Here is a 26,683-nt window from a genome sequence, read left to right as displayed (position 1 = left end):
CTGGATTGGCCTGCAGTGGTTACTATTGGACTTGGAAGAAGAGGGAAAAGGACTTGAGAGAACTTTTATTTAGCTTGGTAAAGCAATCACCCAAGTGCTAGAAGAGAGCTAGCCTCCTGCTGAAGTCTCAGGCACACCAGACTTCACCACCAGCCTCCTGATTCCTCCCAGCGAGGATTTCTATCTGCAGGTGAGGCTCCTGTGAGTTCCAGGGCCTCTAGTTCTACTACAGAGAAGAGAGTGCTGAAATCGTCGCTAACGCCCGTTTGCGAAACGTCGCAGCCAAAAGCGCTCGGAAAATCATCGCGCTGCTGCCGCTGAGTGCTCGCAACCAAAGATCAACTCATCGCACGTTTGCGGGCCGCCAAGTGCTCGCTAACTCCTAGAGATCATTGCATCGAGATCGTCACTTCACGACATCGCAGCGCGGACGCTGGGCGGCCGCCATTTTTATCGCATCAGGATCGTAGCTCCCTCGCGGAGCGCCATTTCTTCGCATCGCAACCTGTCGCGTCGCATTGTCTCCTCCCTCGCAGCAAGGAGTCATCGCATCAACGGCCTAGCATGCAGAAGTTTGTCGCATCGTCTCCGCACGCATCAGCAGATCGGCGCATCAGTCTCCATAGCGGCAAGGATTCAACACATCGCCAGCCTCCCGTGTGCAGAAAATCATTGCTACAGCTCCTTTGTGACATTTTGGTTGTTTTGCTACGAAATCCAGGTACTTTGTAAGTAAAAGGGTCGCAGAGACCACTGCTTAGAACTGAACTCCTCTTTGCACACTTTGAACTATTTTTGCATCATTTCAAGAATAATCCTATTTTACAGTATTGTGGCTTTTTACCGTTATTGATCTTGTTTTAAGTCTATATATAAAGATACTTTTCTTCACTGTGTTACTGTGTATGGTCATAAATGCTTCACACACTGCCTCTGAGATAAGCATAGCTGCTCGTGCTACCTTACCACAGGGTTGAGCAGGGGTTATCAAAGGGTATAGCCCTCTTACTCTGACTTAGGAAGAAGGGTCCATACTTGGACGGTGGCCAGCCATTGCCAACTAGAGACCCCCATTTCTAACATTGGTGGTCAGCGGTGAGGATCTGGACTTGCATTTATGATCACATACAGTAATTATAGTGTACACTACTAATGAGTGCAGACCATAACGCAACCACATACGTTTTGAGTTTTTTTTAAATTCTATTTTTGGTTGATATTGCCAGTTATTGCTACAATGGGCAAGCCCAGATCCAATGCCTCGGAGGATCTCTACTGGGAGGAAGAGAAATTAGAAACCTACACTTCCAAGCAGCTCAGATATTTCTGCAAGCAATTCACAGTCCCCATCACAGGTCTCACTAGAAGGGAGGAGTATTACAAGGCGCTGAAGGCCTGGCTAGAAGCCAGGGATGCCCCTAGGAATGTGGGAGAGCTTGTGGAGGAGGGACAGAATGCAGGAAAGCAGCAGGGTGAAGTAGTAGATTTGGTGGGAGATAAAGCAATTTCCAGCCCGGGCACTAGGGTGTCCGCAAGGGGTCTGTCCCCAGAAGAGATGGAGGACAGGGAGAGAGATAGGCGGCATATGGAGATGGCTACGCTTAAAATAGATGGTCAGAGGGACCTAGAGAACAAAAAGTTAGAATTTGAGATTATGAAGATGAAACTTGAGCATGAGAGAATATTGAGGGAGTTGGAGATTAAAGCAAAGTGTGTAGACATCTCCCCCTCTGGTGGCAGCATACCTGTAGTGCATACTGAGAGTAGAGTGTATATACCCAAGGAGGTTATTAAGGATTTCCACAAAAGTGAAGATATTGGGCAATGGTTTGCAGCTTATGAATTAGCCATGGTGTCCCACTGGGTCCCTGAGAAGGATTGGGGAGCGGGGTTGTGGGGACGCTTTGTGAGTGAGGGGAGGGATACCTTGTTGGGCCTTCCCCCAGAATGTAGGATGGTTTATGCCCACATGAAAGAAGCTTTGATTACCCGCTATGGTTTGACCCCTGAGATGTATAGGCAGAGGTTTAGAACCTGCAAGAAGCTAGAGGGTACCACGTGGGTTGAATGTGTGTCTCTTTTTTGCAGAGCTGGGTAAAAGGTAGCAAAGTAGAAACTTTTGAGCAGCTTTATGATTTGATTGCATGGGAGCATTTATCTAGTAACTGTTTTCCTGAGCTACGCCAGCACCTGATTGATTGTAAGCTGACTAACCCTAGGAAGCTTGCTGAGGAGGCAGACCGCTGGGTGAGCACCCGGGTTCGCAAGGGTCTAGTGGGAGACTTCGCCAAAGGTAGGCAGGGTCCCCAGCAGAGAAGTGGGGGGGGGGACAGGGGTAAACCAAGGGAGTTCCACAGAGGGACCCACCAAGCAGTGGTGTCCCAGTCTCCGCAAGATAAGAAGCCAGTGCATCCCGGCAGGTAGGCCTGTTCAGAGGGGGCCCCTCACTTGTTATAAGTGTGGTCAAGTGGGCCACAGGTACTTTGATCCCCAGTGTCCTCAGAAGGATACCAATGCACCACCCGGTGCACCACCCCGCCAGCTTGTTAGTGTAGCCCTGGGAGGGGAGGAGATTGGTGCCCAAGGTGAGTGGGATCCCGTAGAATTTACCCTTGTCTCATTAGGAGACTTTGAGATGGTCCCTAAGCCTGCACTGCCTGAAGACACTAAAAAGTACAGGCAGTGGGTGACCAACAATGGCCATAGAGTGGAGGCTCTAAGAGACACAGGAGCCAGTGTAACTGCTATCAGCTCCCAGTTGGTGTCCAAAGAGCAAGTTGTCCCTCATGCATTCTACCCAGTAGTGTCCGTAGACAACTGAGAGCCAATGTGAGGTGGCTCAGATTCCCTTTGAGTGGGGGGGTCTCAGGAACTCTTCAGGTGACTGTGAGGCCCGCCATGCCTGTAGACTGTCTGTTGGGAAATGATTTAGAGAACTCCCCATGGGCTACGGTGGAGAGGAGATCTCACGTAGAAATGTTGGGTCTGCCCGAGTGGGCGTGTGCTACCACTCAGTCCATGGCAGCCAAGAAGGGTGTTGAGAAGGACCTGGAGCCTGAGAGTATGGCCCAGATCCCTGCCTTACAGAGAAGGGGCAGGGGGCGCAGGAAGCCGGCCCCCTTGGTTCCCACGGCCCAGGAGGGAGCAGACCCTGAGGGGGATGCCCTGGAGCCTACCGGGGAGCAGATCACCAAACTGGGGGACCTGCCTGAGCAGACCCATTGGCAGCAGGAAGGCGGACCCACCAGGGAGGAGTTTTGTGAGCAGTAAAGAGTTTGCCCTTCTCTTGAGGGTATGCGGCGACAGGCTGCAGCCCAGGCAGAAGGTGACATGTCTGGTTCACATCTGATTTATTGGGAGAACAGTCTCCTGTATAGCGAGCCTAAGGCTGCTTAGCCGGGGTCAGCCCGTGTGCTGGTGGTACCCGAGTGCTTCAGAGCCTTCCTACTGGGGTTGGCTCATGACATTCCATTGGCAGGACATCTGGGGCAGACCAAGACCTTTGAGATGCTGGCTACCCACTTTTATTGGCCCCAGATGCGCAAGAGCTCAGACACTTATTGCAGAACATGTGAGGCTTGCCAGGCAAGTGTGAAGAGTGGGGGGGAGATCAAGGCCCCACTCCAGCCCTTTCCAGTTGTTAGTACCCCATTCGAGCGAGTGGGCATTGACATTGTGGGGCCTCTGGAACCCAAGACAGCCATGGACAACAAGCACATCCTGGTCTTGGTCGACCATGCCACCCGGTACCCTGAAGCCATCCTGCTCAGGACAGTGACTGCCCCCGTGGTGGGACGTGCACTGATGGGGATCTTCTCCTGTGTGGGGTTCCCCAGAGAGGTGTTGTCTGACAGGGGGACCAACTTCATCTCCCACTATATGAAGTCTCTGTGGAAGGAGTGTGTAATGGTCTGGTTGAAAGGTTCAACCGGACCTTGAAGGGCATGATGATGGGCCTAGAAGAGCCCCTGAGGCATAAGTGGGACGTCCTCTTGCCCTGCCTGTTTGCCTACCGTGTGGTGCCACAGAAGTCCTTACGGTTCAGTCCCTTTGAACTGCTCCATGGCCATCCGGTAAGAGGGCCTCTGAGTCTGGTCAAGGAAGGCTGGGAGCAATCTCCCAGGAAACCTCCCCAAGATGTATTTAGCTACATGTTGGCCTTCAGGAACCAGACTCAGCGTTTCAGAAAAATAGCTGAGCCAAATCTGGAAGCCAGCCAGGAGGAGATGAAACGCTGGCACGACCAGAATGCCACTCTGGTCCAGTTTCAACCTGGTCAGAAGGTTTGGGTACTGGCCCCAGTGGAGCCTTGTGCACTCCAAGATAAGTGGACAGGTCAATTTGAGGTGGTGGAGCGCAAAAGTCCATTTACCTACTTGGTGGACTTTAAGTCTCCCAGGAACCCCCTGTGGGTCCTGCATGTGAACCGCCTGAAGCCCCACTTTGAGAGGTCTGAAGTGGGCATGCTTCTTGCCATAGATGCAGGGATGGAGGAGGAGAGTGAGCCTCTTCCTGACCTCCTGTGTGCAGGAGAGACGGATGGGTCAGTGGAGGGCGTGGTCCTCTCCACCACACTGACCCCTGAGCAGTAGAAAGATTGCCACCAGCTGTTGGGGCAATTTCCTGATTTGTTTTCCCTGGTGTCCGGTGTCACTGATTGGTGCGTCCATGAGGTAGACACCAGGGACAGTCCTCCTGTTAACCACAAGGCTTACAGAGTGACTGACAGGGTCAGGGCCTACGCTAAGGAGGAAGTCTCCAAAATGTTTGCCCTAGGGGTGATTGAGTCCTCTAGCAGCCCCTGGTCCAGCCCCGTGGTCTTGGTACCAAAAGCTGCAGCGCCTGGTGACACTCCTGAACTTAGGTTCTGTGTGGACTACCGAGGTCTCAATGCGGTCATGAAGACCGACGCGCACCCCATTGGGCAGATTGGGCAGGGATCTGTGGTGTACTTGGGACACCAGGTGGGGAGTGGCCAGTAAAGTGCACCAGGAGTGCCCAGGGCTTGTAAATACAAATGATGCTGGTGGGCTTGCAGCACTGGTTGTGCCACCCACAGAAGCGGCCTGGTAAAATGTGTCTAAGGTCTGCCACTGCAGGACCTGCGTGCAGTCTGGTACTGTCATGCTGACTGGGCAAGTGAACCCACTTGCCAGTCCCTAAACCTTCCCTTAACTTCATATTAGTCACCCCTATGGTAGGCCCAAGGGCAGGGTGCATTGTAAGCATAAGGTAAAACAAGCCCTGATGTGTGTGGCATGTCCTAATAGTGAATTACAGCCATTTTCGTTTTTCACTATTGCAAGGCTACCTGTTCTCATAGGCCAGAATGGGCTGTTAGAATTGTTACATTCTATGATCCTAACAGACCCAGGGAAAATTGTAGAAATTCGAGTTTAGTATGCCTGAACTCAGAATAATAAAATACATCTTTTAGTAAAGTTTATTTTAATATTCTGTGTTTGCAAATGCCACTTTTAGAAAGCTGGTATTTGCTTGCCTTACCATTTCAGCCCGCCTCTGCTAGGATGTGTATCTGCTGTCTGGTTTCTGTGAGTGACAGGGCTGGGGAATTCCAGGAGACAGGCTGGTGCAGCCCAGTGGTGAATAGAGAGATTTACATCCAGATGGGTGGGAGGAGTACACCTGGACTCTGAATAGGGCTGTGCTCTGCCACCACAATGCTGGCTCCACCTCCTGCGGAGCGGCTGATGTCTCTGCCCTGCACTCTGAATGGAAAGTCAGAGACATATCAACAAAGTGCTCAGGAACTGGTTTGGACAGGGCAAAGGCCCCTCTACCCCAGAGGAACAAAGGAATTAGGAGTATAAGTATTGGGACCCTGCTCCCAAGAAATTAGATCCTGCTTGACAAGAAGAACCTCTGCCTGAGGAGAAGGAACTGGGAAAGCTGTAAGGAGGAGTACTGTCCCTGACCTGGGGGATTGGCCTGCAGTGGTTGCCTTGCTGCTGAAGGAGAGGAGAAAGACTACAAAAGACTTTATTTCAACTTGTGCTTAAAAAGATCTCCAAGGGCCTGAGTAGAGCTGGCCTCCTGTTAAGAAGTCCCAGGAACAAAAGGACTTCACCCCCAGCTTCCCCCTGAACTCTGCTGTGTGAGTTCTGCCCCTCCTAGAGTGCTGGAGCCAGTTTTGGGGCCTCTGGGAGCTGTGCCTGCTGTGGGAAGCTGGCCAAGAAGAAAGAAACCAATGATCTCCACTTTTTCACGCACAGCCGGCTTAGCGAGAAAATTCCCGTCGCACCACTCGTTCATTTTATCGCTGAAGACATCGTCACAGAGCCTGCTGCCACTGAGCTCGATCAGCGCTGGGAAAATCGTCGCCCCACTCGTTAGCGGACCGAATTTGATCGCTACCAGCCCAGATCCCGGCTCTGCCTGTTAGCAGGCAGAATTCTATCGCTGCGAACATCGTTGCAGAGCCTGCTGCCGCTGAACCCGATCAGCGCTGGGAAAATCGTCGCCCCGCTCGTTAGCGGGCCGAATTTGATCGCTACCAGCCCAAGATCCACACTCCGCCTGTTAGCGGGAAGAATTCTATCGCTGCGAACTTCGTCGCAGAGCCTGCCGCTGCTGTGTGAAATCGTCGCAGAACAAGCCAAGATCATCGCACCGCTCTTTAGCGCGAGTAATTTTATAGCTGCGAAAATCATCGCAGACCCAACCAAGATAACTGCTGGTGAAATTGTCGCCCCGCTCGTTAGCGGGCCGAAGTTTGTCGCATTGTGCCTTAGCGAGTACATTTCTACCGGATAAGCTACACCTTGATTTTCAACGCTGGAGTGCCGCTAGGAACTTTTTATCACATCATAAGGTACTGTGGGTTAAAACAGATGCTAAGGTGAATGATTTTGTCACTAACCTAAGAACTCTTTCTGAAATCATATTCTTGAACTGGGTATGTCATTTTGGTCGTTATTTGGTCTTGTGCTAAGTCTTTATATAAAAGATCACTATTTTTTATATAAATCTAGTGTGGTGTCCATTTGTGGTGTTGTCACTGAGTTACTGTATATGGTCACAAATGCTTAACCTATAACGCTCTGAGAAGCCTTGTCTGCTCGCGCCAAGCTACCTAGAGGGTGAGCAGGGGTTGTGTTAGGAGTGTAACCCCTTACCCTGACTAGAGGAGAGGGTCCCTGCTTGTCACAAGTACCTACCTGTGCCAACCAGAGATCCCCAATTCGAACATTGGTGGTCAACGGTGAGGATCCTGAATTTGCATTTGTGATTCATGTACAGTGATTGGTGAACACCACATAGTGAGTTCAGACCATAACGCAGCTACATACCTTTTGATTTTTGGTTGCCAACCAGAGATCCCCAATTCTAACAAGCGCAAAAGTCCAGTTACCTACTTGGTGGACTTTGTCTCCCAGGAACCCATTGCGGGTCCTGCATGTGAACCACCTGAAGCCCCACTTTGAGAGCTCTGAAGTTTGCATGCTTCTTGCCACAGATGCTGGGATGGAGGAGAGGGAGCCTCTTCCTGGCCTCCTGTGTGCAGGAGAGAAGGATGGGTCAGTGGAGGGTGTGGTCCTCTCCACCACACTGACCCCTGAGCAGCGGAGAGATTGTCACCAACTGTTGGGGCAATTTTCTGATTTGTTGTGCCTGGTTTCACTGATTGGTGCGTCCATGAGGTGGACACCGGGGACAGTCTTCCTGTCAAGCACAAGGCTTACAGAGTGACTGACAGGTTCAGGGCCTACATTAAGGAGGAGGTCTCCAAAATGTTTGTCCTAGGGGTGATTGAGTCCTCTAGCAGCCCCTGGTCCAGCCCCGTGGTCTTGGTACCAAAAGCTGCAGCGCCTGGTGCCACCCCTGAACTTAGGTTCTGTGTGGACTACCACGGTCTCAATTCGGTCACGAAGACCGACGCGCATCCTATCCCCAGAGCTAATGAGCTCATAGATCGGTTAGGGGCTGCCCGGTACCTCAGCACGTTTGATCTGACATCAAGGCAGATCGCCTTGACTGAAGGGGCAAAGGAGAGGTCAGCATTCTCCACACCAGATGGGCACTACCAGTTCCGAGTGATGCCCTTTGCGATGAAGAATGCCCCTGCCACCTTTCAGAGGTTGGTCAACCAGGTGTTGGTTGGGCTGGAAGATTTCAGTGCAGCCTACCTGGATGACACTGCAGTGTTTAGTTCCTCCTGGGAGGACCACTTGCGCCTCTCCTCTGGGAAGTGTTGATGGCGCTGCGCAGAGCAGGCCTCACAATCAAGGCCAGTAAGTGCCAGATTGGGCAGGGTTCTGTGGTGTTCTTGGGACACCAGGTTGGGAGTGGCCCGGTGGCACCCCTGCAGCCCAAGATTGAAACCATTCCGGCTTGGGAGCCCCCCAAGGTCCCAGACCCAGGTGAGGGCATTCTCAAGACTCACGGGTTACTACAGGAGGTTTGTCAAGGGGTATGGCAACATTGTTGCACCCTTGACTGAGCTGACTTCCAAGAAGCAGCCAAGGATTGTGAACTGGACTGACACCGGTCAGAAAGCTTTTGATGCCCTCAAGACTGCCATGTGTACAGCACCCGTACTCCAGGCGCCCAATAATGCTAAGGAATATATTGTCCAGACAGACGCTTCAGAGCATGAGGTGGGGGCCATTCTGTCACAGAAAAATGAGGAGGGACTAGACCAACCTGTAGCCTTCATCAGTAGGAGGTTACTTCCACGGGAACAGAGGTGGAGTGCAATTGAGCGTGAGGCATTTGCTGTGGTCTGGGCAGTGAAGAAGCTGAGACCATACCTGTGTGGGACTCACTTCCGGGTTCAGACAGACCACAGGCTCCTCAGATGGTTGCTGCAGATGAGGGGTGAGAATCCCAAGTTGTTGAGGTGGTCCATTTCCCTACAGGGAATGGACTTCACGGTGGAACACCGTCCTGGTACAGAACACGCCAATGCTGATGGTCTGTACAGATGTTTCCACCTTAGTGATGAGAACTTCCAAGGGGATGGGTAGTTCTCCCCACATTTCAGCTGGAGGGTACCACGTCAAAGGTGTTAGACCTAGCACCATTGACGTGGGTCTCCCTTCCATTTTTCGCTGTTGTCTCCTCTGTTTTGCTGGTATTAGATGCTCTGGGCGCTGTGCCACTGCCATTCAGTGCCACAGCGCCAATGCTCCCTGTGTAAATAGGACATGTGAATTGGTATACCCATGATCGGCTTATTTGGTTTACCTGTTAGTCCCTAGTAGCGAGGTCTGTGTGCGCCTGAGAAAATTCGATTTTCGATCGTGATCGAATCGACCCGCCATTTTGTGCTCCACTGCCATTTTGTGTTGCCCTCACTCAGGCAGCACGGCGAACAAAGTCTTTTCTGCTTTTCCTGCAGCATCGTGTCAAAATAAGCCTTCTGCCTCTATTTACAAAGCTGGTGTTGGGACTGGCCGAGTACACTAATCCCCGTCTGGTTTTTCTAATCCATGTCTCAACTATCTGTTGGTTCACACTATTCTCTTCTGACTTTATCTTATCGTCTGGCCTTGTTATGTTATGAGAATTTCTAATGCGCGCGAATCACCCGGGGGCCTCTCGGCGCTTGCTTGTCGTTACTGAAAGAGAGGAAGGAGGGAAGGGCACTACGTTCAGCTTTACGGAGTCAGGAATAGAAAGGTTTTCAGTTTTTTCCTAAATACAGCGAGAGAGGGGCATTTCCGGATGGCGATAGGAAGTGAATTCCAGTAGCGCGGAGCAAGACTAGAAAAGGACTTAGCCCCTGAGCGGGCGCGGCGAACTCTAGGGGTCTTTAGCAATTCCATGGCATTGGACCGTAAGTTAAAGATTGAGGTCTTGTTTATTAATTTTTTAGTCAAGTATTTGGGGCCCAAGCCGTTCAGGGCTTTGTACGTGAGACAGCAGGTCTTAAACTGGGCACGCTTCCTAATTGGCAGCCAGTGGAGCTCTGATAAGATGGGGGCAGAAGGTGAGCCGGCAGGGCGATAAAGAATCATTCGGGCAGCCGTGTTCTGGATGACCTGTAATTTTCTTAGCAGGGAAGGACCGAGTTCGGCAAGCATCGCGTTGCCGTAATCAAGACGACAGATCACCATTGCCTGTACTAGCGTTCTACGGTGTTTAGTGGGAAGATAAGGGAGCATCTTTCGCAACAATTGCAGGCTGTAATAACAGGAGCTAGTGATTGTGGCAGCATGGTCTTTCATAGAAAGTGCCTGGTCTAGTGTGAATCCTAGGTTCTTCACACTTTTCTTCGGAACCGGGGCACTTCCGAGATCCTTAGGCCACCATTCTGTGGACCAGGAAAGAGAGGCTTTTCCTACAAGCAGGATCTCCGTCCTGCTTGGGTTCAGCTGGAGGAGATTCTCTGTCATCCAGTTGGAGATTGCAGACATACCTTCTGCGAAACGTAGGTTTTCTAATGAGGTATTAGGGTCGATTTAAAAAATAAGTTGGGTATCGTCCGCGTATGAGACAATCTCAAACCCGCAGGATTGGCTAACGGGGACATATAAAGATTGAACAAAGTAGGACTTAGGCAAGAACCCTGAGGGACACCTTTGTCCAGGCCATGTTTGCTTGATCTAAATGGCCCTAGCATAGTTGTTTGGTTTCTTTCTATCAGGAAGTTTTGAAGCCACTTCAGGGCTTGATCTTGAATGCCACAATATCTCAGTCTTTCTAGCAGTTTGGAATGTGATATCGTGTCAAATGCAGCGGAGAGATCTAGGAGGACCAGAATGGCTGATCCTCCCGCATCTATTTCTAGCCTCAGGGAATCTGTGACCGCAAGGATAGCAGTTTCCGTACTGAAACCCGGTCTGAAGCATGATTGAGAAGGATGTAGATGTTCGTTCACTTCGAGATAATGGCTCAGCTGTTTGTTTATGGCTGCTTACAGTGATTTAGCCTGCAAAGGGAGTAGTGATACAGGCCGGTAATTAGCGAGGGTAAGGGGGTCTGCCGTTGGTTTTTTCAAGATGGGGCGGACGAAGGCTTCCTTCCAACTCGGGGGGATAGTGCCTGTTTCTATGGAACTATTGAAAATCGCTCGGACTTCCGAGGCACAGCATGGTGCTATTAGGGCCATAACCCTCGGAGGGCATAGGTCACCGGGTGACCCTGACTTAGCCGATGAGAGCAAGGAGTGTACTTCCGTGACAGTAGACGGTGCAAAATGTCTAAGCTTGCTCGAAGGTTGTGACTTCGGTTCGGCATAGCTTGAGAGTAGGGTGTTGGTGTGTGTTTGTGTAGGAGCAAGATTTGCGTAGATCGGGTTGATTTTTTCCTCAAAGTGGATTGCTAATGAGTCGCATAGGGTTTGCGACTCTGTTTGAGGCAGTCTACACGCCTGAGGATTAACAAAGTCTTTGACTATGGTGAAAAGGGTTTTTGAGGAGTTGGACGCTAGGTCGATTTGTTTTAGTATAAACGCTTTCCTGGCTGATTTTATATTCTGGTGGTAATTTGTCAGAGAAAGTTTATACATCCTTCGGTCCGAAGGAGTTTGACTGGTTCTCCAGGATCTCTCTAGGACTTTGCATCTTGATTTTTCTGACCTAAGCTCTTCTGTGTACCATAGGGCAGATTTACGTTGTTTGGCGGGACCAAACTTTTTTATAGGGATTAGAGTGTCAAATACTATGGTAAGTTTGGTCGAAAAAGACTTCAACAGCTCTGACGTGTCTGCGCCTGAAGGTAGAGGCGCCGAGGGTAGGGCGTTGTAGGCAGCCGATAGGTTGTACCAGGGTCTCCGACATTGAGAGGAGCGAGGTTCCGCTTTAGTTAGAATAGTGGGGTTATGTTGTTGAAGAGTAAAAGGGACCATAAAATGTTCAGACTATGTTAGAGGAAGGGGGGAGAGAACAGTGAGATTCGTCATAGAAGAGAAGATCAAATCAAGAGCGTGGCCTGCTCTATGCATGGGGGCATTAGAGAGGAGAGAGAGGCCGTCCTCGCTGTCCTCTGCTCTTATTCTCTCGTTTCACAACTGTCCTCCAAAACACATGAACGTATCTCGCCACCTGCAAATCAGTTACAAACAAGTTAATACCTTAACCTGTGGGAGGGATGGCAAACACCGTTGGAGGAGAGGTTTCTTCGAGTTACCTGAAACTTTATTTTCAAACCTTTCCTATTGGTGCTGTTCTGTTTTCTAACCTTTCCTATTGGATATTTTAGGTGTGTTTTCTGGTTAATGTATATGTCTTCTACACCAATATAAGATTGTGCGCCACGGAGTGAAGTGGCAGTCTCCTGAGAACATACCGTGTGTGTACTTCTAGGACAACTGTACTAGCTGCAGCTAATAAAATCTGATCTTTTACGCCGACAGAGTGTCCCCGTGTCTCTGTGTAGCTGAGCAGGAGAACCTAGGAGATTAAGGCGTACCCTGCGCCGCCAGACCCAAAAGGTTCTGGTTCTTCAACTGGCGCCCAACGTCGGGTGGCTTCAGAGGTAGTGGTTCTGCCTGAAGGTCGTGAGGAACCCCGCATGAAAATTCTGGAGGAATCGCGAGCCACGTCAAGCGACCCCTGTATGTCGAAAGTGGCCCGAAGGTCTTTCGCAGCGTGGTTACTCCTTCCTGACGGCTACTGACGACTGCTACCCTGACTGCCGCCCTGCCTTGGCCCTCTTTCGATGATGTATGGTAAGGCGAGACAATAGACGGGGTCTCTGTTGGTGTAAGAAGACATCCTTAGTTAAGTATTTGGTGGCTCGCTCCCACAATTTTGGGTCTTTGTTCCTTTGTTTCCTTTGGTCCTTAGATTCGACTATTGCAATAGCCGAAGCCGAGGGGTAAGTGCATTTGTGCTGCGTAAACTGAGTTTGCCCCCTTGATGTTTGTGAACAGTCCGGTGAAATCACGAGATGCCTGGTCTGACTAAGTTTGGAAAGCTTTGTTGCTTTGGTTGTAATAGGGATTCCCGGATTGAGGACTCTTGTCCGATTCCTTTGGTTGGAACTCCCACTTATGAGCTCTATTCTAAACATGGTGTTGGCCCCATTGCCTTTAATGAGGCATGGATCCGATACACGAAGAATGATGGTGTTTTAAAATGGCCAGAAAATGGTAGTTTTGAGCCTGATATATTAGATAATTTAGAAGCAGTTCTATTCAAAAGAAACGCCCGGCCGGCAATATTTTACTCTTTCCGCCTTTGGCGTAAGGAAGCCAAACAGAGGAAAATTAAGCAAGAAAAACGAGATAAGAAAGCACAGGGTATGACCATTATACAGGCTGCTCAACAATTTAAAGATGATGAGGTCGACAATGCGATGGAAATTTCAGAGAGACAGCATCGTATGGCGATAGATAAATGCTATCCGATGTTGCCAGCTTCCTCTTCCGATAAAAGAAAGGTCTCAGAGGAAGATCCCTTGATGTCTCACTTATTGAGATTGCCTCCGCCCTATGAACAAGGTGCTAATGCACCCCAGTTGTTACAGCCTGTTCAGCCACCAGTTGCGCCTCCGCTTGCTCCGGCTCTTCCACATTTGCCTCCTCAAGTATTGCCGCCTCTACCGGCTTGCCTTCGACTCCTTTGCCTTCATCTTCTTTGCCTTCCGCTCCTCTGGTAATTACCGATTTCCCTTCCGTTAGTTCGCCTAATACTTTGTCCCCTGTTCTTATGTCCAATTCTCCGTCTATGCGTAAACTGCTCAGATACGGTCTCTGGTCTTTTATCACCTTTCTTTGAAGCGTTAAATGTGTCCCAGCTTCCGAAGAACGAGAAATGTTAGACTCTCTTGCCCGTAAATGGATTGAAAAGGGTCCTCGGTATAGTGTACCTGACATTATGCCTACCATCTCACAGTGGAATGCGCCTACGCAGAGATATGTCTTCAATGCTATGTGTGATACTCTAGTCAAAGGATGGGAGGATATGGATTTGGGTTCAGTTCCTCAGGGTCTGTTAGACATTCAGGCTGACTTTGATAAGGCTCTCATTGTGGGTTCCAAGGTTGAGGACGCTGTAAAGACACTTGTTACCTTTAGAACCTTATTTTCCTCACAGACTTTTCTAGATTCCGATCCTTCAATTAGGTTAACACTGAAAAATTATCGAATGAGAGAGGTTCCTCCAGTGTGGAGAGAAGAGGTTGCGGGAGTAGGTGGTAATCAACCTATTCCTGCTCATTTCCAGCGTATATGGGTACATGTTCCCTGGAAAAGATCTGAAGTTTTAGCCCTTAAACAGTCTCTACCGGATCCTCGTAAGAACCTGCAGGTTATTATAAAGAGTTGTCACAAACTGTTGAAGCCTGCATCAAGAATTTAGAAGATATTGATATGTTGATGGGGAATGTAGTTCCACAAGCATTATGGGCTAGGATTTGTAAAGAAAATCATGCCCAAGAATTAGGTGGAGACTGGGATGCTATAATTGCCGCAGACAGAAACCAAGTGGGTGGTGCGAAGCCTGATGCTTTGATTTCAGAACTCCCTGGTAGGATTATTACATTAATGAAAACAATGATGCCTGCCTTGAGAGTTAACTGGGATAAACTAGCCGCGTGTAAACAGAAGAAAGATGAGTGTCTCTGATTTCTTTACTCGTTTCGAAGAGATATTCATTGATCACAGTGGTCAGGATATGACTACAGAGGGTGGACAGCGATTATTTGTAGACAAGTTCGTATTTAATTTGCTTTGTCGCATAAGTTGAAAGACTCCGAAAGTTCATGGGCTGTCTCTTCTTCAGCTCAGATATTGGCTACTGCTCAATATTATGAAAATAGAGATAAAGAAGAAAGAGATAAGCAAGAGAAATAGACTAAAGAATTAAAAACGAAGGTTCTCTTGCAACAGGCTTATCCACCTCGTTATGCTCAGCCCCAGTTTCAACAGCCTCCACAGTTTCAGAGGGTGTATCAAAGCCTGAGCCATATATTCCGCGACCTTTGTTAGGTCCTAATCAATGTGCCTATTGTAGAGAGGAAGGTCACTTCAAGAATAGTTGTCCGGTTTTATTGCAGCGAAATGGGACACTATCTGCTCCACGAGGTCGTGCTGGCCTCCAGTCAGCAAACAGAGGTAGAGGTCGAGGTATGTTGACCCAAGAACAGCGTTCCCTTCCTCCTCCTAATTCAGTGAATTACTTTGATCAGCAAAACGCTCGGTCTACACAGTACTACAATGAGGATTATTACATTGAAGACGGGAATTAAAGTCTTCATGCTAACTAGGACAGCCATGGACAACGTAAGGGAGTTGTGTCGATTCCAGTAGATCAGAAGGGACCTTATGTTAATATCACTACAATGGGTGTTTCAGAGCCATTTCTTTTAGATACTGGTGCGATGAGAAGTTCTATCATTCATTCTAAACTCCCTGGGGCACCTTTGTCTGGCTTAACGAATGTATCTGTAGGATTTTCTGGCGCCCCTGTTCGTAATCCGGTTTCTTGCCCTTTGCCTATTTCAATTGGCCCTTATGATTTGGAAGCTCCGCTTCTTTTGACGAATGGTTGTGGTGAGAATCTATTGAAAAGATTGCATGCAACGGATATCTTGTTCTCCTTCTGGTGTACATCTTACTTTAGGACAGAAACTGACTTCTCCAATGTATTTGTCCAAAGATCAGTTTCCACCTGAATTGCTTTCTCTTCCGGCAACGCTTTGGGCCACGGGTCCGAACGATGTTGGCTGTCTTGAGATTCCACCTTATGTAGTCACTCTCAAGCCTAATGTTGAATTGCCACGTATTCCGCAGTACAGAATTTCTACTGACGGTGAAAAAGCGCTTTTGGAAATCATTCATGATTTGATTCAGAAGGGTGTGGTTGAAGAAACGAGAGGAAACATATGCAATAGTCCTATTCTTCCTGTTCTTAAACGCACAGATCCTTCTCAGCTTCCTGTATATCGTTTCGTAATTGATCTTCGGGAGGTAAACAAAATTGTTGTACCACAATTTCCTGTTGTCCCAGATATTACTGCTCTGTTGACAATGATACATTCCACAGCGACTTGGTTTTCTGTGATCGATCTAAAGAATGCGTTCTTTAGTATTCCCATTGCTGAAGAGAGTAGGGATGTTTTTGGCTTCTCTCTTGGAGGCCGAAGCTTCCGGTTCAAGCGCGCACCTCAGGGCTATTGTGAAAGTCCTTCTATTTATAGCCAAGCTTTGAAATGTCATCTTGAGGCTTTTCATTTGCCGTCTGGTGCTGCTCTTATCCAGTACATGGACGACCTGTTAATCGCTGCTGATTCAGAAGATATTTGCAAAAATGTGACTGTTGCATTGTTACGCCATTTGTTTTATCTGAATCATAAGGTTTCACCTTCCAAACTACAATATGTTCGTCGAGAGGTTACCTATTTGGGTCATCTCCTATCAAAGGAGGGACGGCGGGTAAACCCAGAACGCATCCAAGCTATTGCGCAAATGTCCGTGCCATCCACACAAAGGGAGGTCCGTGCCTTCCTAGGTATTACTTCCTATTGTAGGCAGTGGATCCCTAACTTCTCTCTATTGGCCAAACCTTTGTTGGCACTCACTTTGAAAGATACGCCTCAGCCCCTTCCATGGACTGACTAATGTCAGAAGAGTTTCACTGACTTACGTACTGCGCTATGTTCTGCTACTGTATTGGGTACTCCCGATTACAGTAAGCCAGTCACGCTTTACGTTCATGAGAAAGAGGGTTGTGCGTTGTCAGTTTTAACACAGCGTTTTGGAGACAAACGACCATGTGCATATTTTTCAGCTACGTTAGATCCAGTAGCCAAAAGCATTACCTAGTTGTCTTAAAGCGACAGCAGCAGCAGCAATTTCTATTCGACAGTCTGCTGGAATAGTGTTAGATAACACACTTATTGTTATGGTGCCGCATGCATTGGATACCTTACTAAACGGAACGAAAACACAACATCTTACGAGTGCTCGCTTGACTGGATATGAGCTGACACTTTTGGCTAGTCATGTGCACATCAAACGATGTAACACTTTAAATCCAGCTACTTTGTTGCCTCTTCCAGTAGATAAGGGTGTTCAAAACCAACATGATTGTTTCCTCCGTACTGAGGACGAGACAAAAGGAAGAATTGATCTGACAGATACGCCATTAGTGAATCCGGATGGAACGCTATGGGTAGATGGTTCCTGTTTCAAGCTCCCTAACGGAGATACAGTTTCAGGCTATGATGTTACTACTTTGCATACAGTTGTGGAAGCAGCACGCATCAAACACAATTTAGCTCAAGCAGCAGAACTGATAGTCCTAACTAGAGCATGAGTGTTGTCAAAAGGAAAAAGAGTGAATGTGTATACTGACAGTCAGTATGCGTTTGGTGTAGCGTTCAATTTTGGGCGTCTTTGGAAAGAGAGGGGATTCCTTACTTCACATGGCACTAAAATACAACATGGTCAGTTGGTGACTGATCTTCTTGAGTCACTTTCTTTACCTGCTCAGATAGCAATTGTGAAGTGTAGTGCACACAAGAAGATTACAGATGATGTTGGTCGAGAAAATGCATTTGCAGATGAAGTAGCTAAAAAGACAGCGAGAGATGCTACAAGTCGAATGTATGTTGCTGGTCCTGCGAACTGGGTTAGAGAGAGGAATGTATGAGGATACAGTAGAAAGTGTAAGGTCAATTCAGGAAGAGGCTACAGAGAAAGAATTGAGCAAGTGGAAAGAAAGTACAGGCAATTAGACGAGATGGGATGTTGGGTGGAATTATCTGAACACCAACGTTGGCTGTTAATAGATGCCTATGTACTCCCAGTAGTTACTATGGCGCATGGTCCAGCCCACTTAAGTGCGAAAGGTATATGCAAGCTTCTGGCTCCAGTGTGGCAAAATGAAGGAATCCCAAAGTGTGCAGACAATGTAGTGAAACATTGTATTGTATGTTTGATGTACAATCCGGGAAAGGGAACCCCAACTCCAACTTTGCTCCTCCGACATATCCATTTGAGGTGTTGCAGATCGATTACATTCATATGGAACGATGCAACAACCTCAAATATGTTCTGGTGGTGGTATGCGCCGTTTCTAGGTGGATAGAAGCATACCCTCTAAAATACAATACAGCCTTATCCACAGCCAAAGTTCTACTAAAAGAATTCTTCCCCAGGTTTGGTTTGCCGCGCATTGTCTGGAGTGACAATGGGAGCGAGTTCGTGGGCCAAGTCATGCAAAAAGTTTGTGCGGGTCTTGGTATCAAGCAAAAGTTCCATGTGGTAAACCATCCACAGTCAGCGGGTTTAGTGGAATGCTACAATGGAACTTTGAAACTTAAACTAGCGAAAGTGCAGGCTAGAACAGACTTAATTGGCCCGATGCTTTACCATTGGCTCTTCTATCCACCAGAACTGCTGTACACTCGTTTGGGACTTGGCCCTTACGAGGTGGTTTTTGGGCGCCCAGCTAATATATGGGGAGTCCCTCGCCGTAAGAAATACTCAGACTTGCCATATCCAATGTTGATTGATTACTTGCATGAACTTACAACTAAATTGCGTGTTCTCCATCAACAGGTTCAGAGTGCTTTGCCAGAGGCTTCCACAGACCAAGGTCATTCCAGCCGACCAGGTGACTGGGTCTGCATAAAGAATTTCCAAAGGACGAAGAATTTGGAGCCCAGGTGGAGGGAGCCTCGGTTGGTTCTCTTAACCACGAGAATAGCAGTAAAAGTCGAAGGGAAGAAAAACTGGATTCACGGCGTGCATTGTAAGAAAGTGCCTTTGCCTCTACCCTTCGATCAATGGGTGCGTAAGGGTAATAGTGACTCAGAGTGAGAAGGTTCCACGATTTGTACCTTTTAGCGATGCACGCCTGAAAGGAACATTGTCTGAGAAAGAGGACGACGATATTCTTCAGGAAGCGATAAAACCACATCGTCGCTTGAATACGACAAATCTGCGAACATTGTTCCGAGACCAAACTTCACCTGATAAAGAACACTATAATCTAAGACCTAGACCAAAGAACACTTAAGATTTTTCTCTCTCCTATGTAGTATTCTATCCCGGTTGCAGGGTCACGGTAGGAGTCTTGGTAGTGACCTGAGTAGTGGCAATAGGCATGCAGGACGTGCAGTGTCATAGGACGGCAGATAATCATAATCAAGTGATTGGGAAGATTGCCGTGAGCATCCATTTAGAAAGATGGAAACTACATTAGGAAAAAGAGAGAGAAAGGATATAATAAAAAAAGAATTCTGTAGATTAATGTACAGTCATTTTAGTATAGCCTTATGTATTATATTATTGTGTATCCTTTTGGCGTGTATAAGTTGGATTATTTATGCTCTGCAGCAAAAAGTTGTCTCTCCTTCTACCTTTTCGTCTTCTTCTACTGTCTCTCCACATCTATTTCATACCCTTCCCCAACATGAACTCATTAGACGAACCAAATATTACAACAATTCGTTTGTCCAGTTATTACATCAACACCAATTAGTGATAAATACAACTGACTGTTGGGTGTGTGGACTTATGCCACATACCACAGAAAAAGGAATGCCGTATTTAGTTCTTCCGTTCTCCTATGAGGGTTATGCTTGGGCTTATTTTGTTATCTTCTCCAATGCCTATCAAAGCAAATTCAGACGATCCGTTAGTTCACATATTGGTGGTCCGGATTTCAGCCATAGTTCATTGATAAAGGGAATGGTAGCTTCCTAAAATCATGGAAAATAGTAACATTTCCATTGACGAAAGAAAAGCGTACACTAACTGGAACGTCACCCATTATGTCACTAGCCTTAGTGATAAGGGTAAACGAGGAAAATATCCACCGATTTGGACTATTCCTCATCAGGGAAATTTTTGTCTGCAAATAAATGGTCACTGTACTGACACCGTACAAAGAAACAACTGTTCCCACACATACGTCTACTCCTCTCAAAACTCACCGCCTCTAGTACCATCTCAAGGCACGTATTTTATCTGCCACAATAGGGCTTACACGTGGTTGCCAACTGGTTTTTCTGGTACCTGTTATATAGCTTTTCTACTTCCCCCTACATACACCGCTTCTGCAAACCATCATCGAAACAGATATGGCAGAGGGATTATTGATTCTAAAGACACAGCAGGACAAGAGGGAGGAGATTTCCTCAAAGGATTTCTTCCTTTTTGGGGTCCAATGGCCAACAGCAGAAACATAAGGCAACTGGTTCGTGTCGTAGAAACCACTATAGACATCACTGTAGGAGCCTTAAGTAATATCACGGCAGAACTACAGGCGGATCGTCTTATGACTTTACAAAACCGAGTTGCCTTAGACTTTGTTCTTGCGGACCGTGGTGGATTGTGCAAATTGATCGGGTCAAGTTGCTGTATTTTCATACCTGATGACGCTCCGACAGTATACCAAGCTATCTCTAAGTTACATATAATCTCTGAGTCGATTCATCAGGACAAAGGAGATTGGTCATTATTGGAGTGGTTTTGGGGACTACTGTCCAAATGGGGTTGGAAGGTATTGACATTCCTTGGAGTAGTTTTGGCCATCATTTTTTCTTGTTGCCTATGTATGCACTGTGGTCCCGCCATCTGCGACCTTTGTGCTACTATGTGCATCCCTAAACCCAAATCACAAAGAACAGAGAATATTAGAATGATGCTACAGCAACAGCTCGATGACCTCATGGCCATCGACATTGACTCAGATTAACATGAGTAAGTATCTTGCCTGAGTTCTGGCAAAAGGAGGGTCTGAGAAAAATCGATTTTCGATCGTGATCGAATCGACCCGCCATTTTGTGCTCCGCCGCGATTTTGTGTTGCCCTCACTCAGGCAGCACGGTGAACAAAGTCTTTTCTGCTTTTCCTGCAGCATCGTGTCAAAATAAGCCTTCTGCCTCTATTTACAAAGCTGGTGTTAGGACTGGCCGAGTACCCTAATCCCCATCTGGTTTTTCTAATCCCGGTCTCAACTATCTGTTGGTTCACACTATTCTCTTCTGACTTTATGTTATCGTCTGACCTTCGCTGTCCTCTGCTCGTATTCTCTCGTTTCACAACTGTCCTCCAAAACACACGAACGTATCTTGCCACCTGCAAACCAGTTACAAACAAGTTAATACCTTAACCTGTGGGAGGGATGGCAAATACCTGATACTTTATTTTCAAACCTTTCCTATTGGCTCTGTTCTGTTTTCTAACCTTTCCTATTGGATGTTTTAGGTGTGTTTTCTGGTTAATGTATATGTCTTCTACACCAATATAAGATTGTGCGCCACGGAGTGAAGTGGCAGTCTCCTGAGAACATACCGTGTGTGTACTTCTAGGACAACTGTACTAGGTGCAGCTAATAAAATCTGAACTTTTACGGCGACAGAGTGTCCCCGTGTCTCTGTGTAGCTGAGCAGGAGAACCTAGGATATTAAGGCATACCCTGCGCCGCCAGACCCAAAAGGTTCTGGTTCTTCACGCCCAGGGCTGGAAGACCAGATGCTGCTGGTGGGCCTGCAGCGCTGGTTTGCGCCACCCACAGAAGCAGCTTGTAAAGTGTGTCTCAAACCTGCCACTGCAGAGTTTGTGTGCAGTCCAGAACTGCCATCTTGGCTGTGAAGTGCACCCACTTCTCAGCCCCTGGACCTTCCCTTGGCATCATGTAAGTCACCCCTATGGTAGGGTGGCATTGTATGTGTAAGGTAGGACATGCCTTGGTGTGTGTAGCATGTCCTGGTAGTGAATTACAGCAAATTTCGTTTTTCACTACTGTAAGGCTACCTGTTCTCCATAGGCCAGAATGGGCAGTTTGACTATTACACTCTATAGTCCTAACTGACCCCAGGAACATGGTAGAAAAACGAATTTAGTATGCCTGAGCTCAGAATATTAAAATACACATTTTATTGAAGTTTAGTTTTATATTCTGTGTTTGAAAATACCACTTTTAGAAAGTAGGTATTTTCTTGCCTAAGCCTTCCAGTGTGCTCTGCTGTTATGTGTATTGGCTGTCTGGTTTTGGAGGGACAGGGCAGGCTGAGTCAGACCTGAGTTGAATAGAGAGATCTGCATTTGGAGTATGGGGAGGGGTAGCTCCTTGACCTGAATAGGGCTGTGCCTGGCAAGGTGAATGCTGGCTCCACCTCCCACTGTGCGTCTGATGGCTGACCCCCTCTTTCTGAAAGGAAGGATGCAGCCTGGTAAACAAAGTGCTCCAGGACCGAGCAGAACTGGTTCTGGCTAGGTTCAGTGACTTGCAGCTTTTGAGAACAAAGACTTTTGGGGTATAAATATCTGTGCTGAAAGAAACCCCTACAATTTGTATTGCTCCTGGACATCAAGAAGAACCTCTGTCCATGTAACTGAAGGAATCTGCAGGAGGTGACTATCCTTGTGCTTGTGTGCGGTTTCCTGGATTGGCCTGCAGTGGTTACTATTGGACTTGGAAGAAGAGGGAAAAGAACTTGAGAAAACTTTTATTTATCTTGCTAAAGCAATCACCTAGGGGCTAGAAGAGAGCTAGCCTCCTGCTGAAGTCTCAGGCACATCAGACTTCACCACCAGCCTCCTGATTCCTCCCAGCGAGGATTTCTATCTGCAGGTGAGGCTCCTGTGTGTTCCAGGGCCTCTAGTTCTACTACAGAGAAGAGAGTGCTGAAATCGTTGCTAACGCCCGTTTGCGAGCCGACGCAGCCGAAAGCACTCGGAAAATCGTCGCGCTGCTGCCACTGAGTGCTCGCAACCAAAGATCAACCCGTCGCACGTTTGTGGGCTTCCAAGTGCTAGCTAACTCCAAGAGATCATCGCATCGTCGCATCATCTCCTCCCTCGCAGCAAGGAGTCATCGCATCAACAGCCTAGCGTGCAGAAGTTTGTCGCATCGTCTCCGCACGCATCAGCAGGTCGGCGCATCATCCTCCCTAGTGACAAGGATTCAACGCATCGCCAGCCTCGCGTGCAGAAAATCATCGCTACAGCTCCTTTGCGACATTTTGGTTGTTTTGCTATAAAATCCAGGTACTTTGTAAGTAAAAGGCTCGCAGAGACCACTGCTTTGAACTGAACTCCTCTTTGCACACTTTGAACTATTTTTGCAGCATTTGAAGAATAATCCTATTTTACAGTATTGTGGCTTTTACCGTAATTGGTCTTGTGTTAAGTCTATATATAAAGATACTTATTTTTTTATAACTACTTGTGTGGTGTCCCTTTGTAGTGTTCTTCACTGTGTTACTGTGTATGGTCATAAATGCTTCACACACTGCCTCTGAGATAAGCCTACCTGCTCGTGCTACGTTACCACAGGGTTGAGTAGGGGTAATCAAAGGGTGTACCCCTCTTACTCGGACTTAGGAAGAAGGGTCCCTACTTGGACGGTGGCCAGCCATTGCCAACTAGAGACCCCCACTTCTAACAGACCCACCACATATTCACAGTGAAAACTGACACTTTTTTTTTGCAAAGTGCCTAGCTGTAGATTTTGAACCCTAGTTCTCCTGCACCTAGGAAAACCTAGCAACCCTATACATTTCTGAAAACTAGACACCCAGGGGAATCCAGGATGGGGTGACTTGTCTGGCTCTCGCCAGGTTCTGTTACCCAGAATCCCTTGCAAACCTCAAAATTTGTTTTAAAAAAAAAACACAATTGTAGAGCAACAATCATTACCTATTGACTTTTGATGCATTTCTGTCTTCAAAATGAAAGAATGTGTTATGGGTATGATTACAATTCCTTATGTCAGCCCTTCCCAGTATTAAGTGCCATGATATTGGTAGGTCTGAGTATCGCAGAATATTGAATACAATAAGAAGCATTGTTAACACTTTACCAAGATAGTAAAAGCATGTTTTATTTGGTGTATTATATTGTTACACAATAGTTAAACACTAGACGCCAGGGATTTTTTTTATGGGCCAGGGGTGGGAGCTGAGCAGAATGGGCATGCCAATGCCCCCTCCCTATCTCCCCAAAGCAGGCATAAGACTTTCTGCCACCCCCAGGAGGCAGATGAGGCAACAGCCACTGATCTGCCCCCCCTCCCGAGGGGGCAGAAAGCCAACTAAACCCCAGCGACTTTTTTCCTTCAAAGTTCGGGTGGGAGCTGCCCAGAATAGGCATGTCAATGCGCCAACCCTCAAAAACGTACCAGTCTTTCTGCCCCCCCCAAGGCAGATGGGGCAATAGTCCCTTATCTGCCGCCTCGGGGTAGAATCCCACTAGGCACCAGGGGTATCGTTTTTCAAATTTCAGGGGTGGGGGCTGCCCAGAATGGGCATGCATGCCAATGCCCCCAACCCCCCAAAAAAGCCAGTCTTTCTGCCCTCCAGAACGCAGTTTGGGCAGTAGCCCTTCCACCGCGTCCACCACCACCACGTCCACCACCACCACGTCCACCACCACCACGTCCACCACCACCACGTCCACCACCACGTCCACCACAAGCACCACCACGTCCACCACAAGCACCACCACGTCCACCACGTCCACCACAACCACCACCACGTCCACCACAACCACCACCACCACGTCCACCACAACCACCACCACCACGTCCACCACAACCACCACCACGTCCACCACAACCACCACCACTTCCCCCACCACCACTTCCCCCACAACCACCACCACGTCGTCCACCACAACCACCACATCCAACACCACCACCCGTGACAGGTAAAGTGTCACTGGAGGGCAGGGGTAATAGGAGTGTCAACCCCGGCTGTACATGGGACATTTAAGGATGCATTGGGTGCGAGAAGACAGGAATAGGGGCTAGAAGTATTACACCAGACCCAAGATACATTTTGAAGAGGCGCAATGTCACAGGGGCTCCTGGAAAATTACTCACAGCATCACTACCTCACAGTGGCATACCTGCACGAGCCACTCACTCAAAACAAGCATTGGCATAGCCAATAGGTCTCGCCTTTGGGACCTTATAAATGTTTAGCCATGCAACACGATGTTGTTGCACCAAGGATATTGTGCTGGATAACTAAACACTTATAAGGTCCCAAAGGCGAGACCTATTGGCTATGCCAATGCTTGTTGGGAGACCTGGCGGAACGCTGGGTGGTAAAAAATTTGTGGATCCACGCAGATTCCAGAAATTTCCATCACAGAAATGAGGCAAATGTCTTTTTTTTTTTACAAAGTTTGAGGTTTGCAAGGGGTTCTGGGTAACAGAACCTGGTGAGAGCCAGACAAGTCACCCAATCCTGGATTCCCCTGGGAGTCTAGTTTTCAAAAATGTATAGGTTTGCTGGGTTTCCTAGGTGGCGGCAGAGCTAGGGTTCAAAATCTACAGCTAGGCACTTTGCAAAAAAAGGGTCAGTTTTCACTGTGAAAATGGGTTATGTCCACATTGCGTGTTAGGCTGTTTCCGGTCACAGGTACCAGGCCTACCCACACAAGTGAGGTACCATTTTTATTGGAGACTTAGGGTAACACAGAATTGTAGAGCAACCGTTACCTATTGAATTTCGATGCATTTCTGACCTCCAAATTTAAGACAATGTGTAAAAAAGAAGTCACTTTGAAAAATGTCCCATAATTCTCATGCTAGTTTGGGTACTTACAATTTCGGATATGTGCCAATAGCTACTGTTTCTAAACTCTATTTTATTCCAATTTCAGAAATTCATAAGTGTCTTTCATCCCGATTTTTCACTTTATATATTTTCCCAAATTAATTGCTATATACTCGGTACATAATAATAAAAAAACATTGCAAGACGCTGCTCATTATTGGCTCTGGGTTAGTCAGGTTCTTGGTGAACCTCTAACTCCTATATATCCCCACAACCAGAAAGGTCCAGTGGATGTAACTGTATATTGCTTTCAAACATCTGTCATAATTAGAAGTTACAGGTGAAAACGTTGGCACAAATGTCTGGTTTTTTTTTTTAACTCATTTTCAATTTTTCCTATTTTCAACTGTTATTTTCTTTAAAGAAACCTTGAAGGAGCTACACTAATGACACCTTGCTGGATTCTGAATTGTGTCTACTTTTCTAAAATGTATAACTTTCCAGGATCCATTATTGATTTCATACCTATTTCGACCATTAACGGAAAGAAGGTTGAAAGCACAAAAAAATAGCAAAAATAGGCGATGTCCCAGTAAAATGCCAAAACTGTGTAAAAAATGTGGGTTTTCTGACAAAAGTGGGTCAGCTCCTGAAAGCTGGGAAAATTGTGATATCAGCCCCACAAACCCTTTGCAGGGAAAACAGATGCTTTCATTTGTAGCACTTTCCCTTCATTTTTCCACCAAAAATGTAGCTGTATTTTGGCTAATTTCTGGGTCCGCTCCAGGGGAATCCACAAACCCTGGGTACCTTGGGAATCCCCAAGATGTTGGAAGAAAAGGATGCAATTTTGGCGTGGATACCTTTTGTGGCCAATAAGTTACAGGGGCCTAAGCGCAAACAACTCCAAATAGCCAAAAAAAAGGCTTAGCACAGGGGGGAAAAGGCCTAGTAGCGAAGGGGATAGAGTGCTGTGGTATAGTGTACAGCAGTGTAAAGTATATTGTAGTTTTATACAGTGCAATGGTGTAGAGTGTTATAGAATTATAGTTTTATAGAGTGGATTGGTGCAGAGTAGTGTTGGGTACAGTGTAGTGACATTAAGTGCAGTAGAGTTGAGGTGCTGAGTGAAGTAATATAGAATGTAGTGGCATACAGTGTAGTTATGCAGAATAGAGCGTTGGAGTGTATGTTTAAATAGGGTTGTGTTGCACTGTGGCTAAGTATAGTGGTGCAGAAAGGAGTGAGGTAGAGT

General features: G+C 47.4%; 1 protein-coding gene across 1 annotated transcript in view; it reads left to right on the top strand.

The window, feature by feature from the left end:
• The window catches only part of ITFG1 (integrin alpha FG-GAP repeat containing 1), a 1,870,060-nt gene that overhangs the window by 1,543,344 nt on the left and 300,033 nt on the right, over positions 1-26,683 (top strand). The window lies entirely within an intron of this gene.

Source organism: Triturus cristatus, chromosome 12, assembly GCF_964204655.1.
Source record: "Triturus cristatus chromosome 12, aTriCri1.1, whole genome shotgun sequence".
Classification (NCBI taxonomy): domain Eukaryota; kingdom Metazoa; phylum Chordata; class Amphibia; order Caudata; family Salamandridae; genus Triturus; species Triturus cristatus.
The sequence above is the reverse complement of the archived record's forward strand: the minus strand, read 5'-3'. Positions and strand labels throughout refer to the sequence as shown.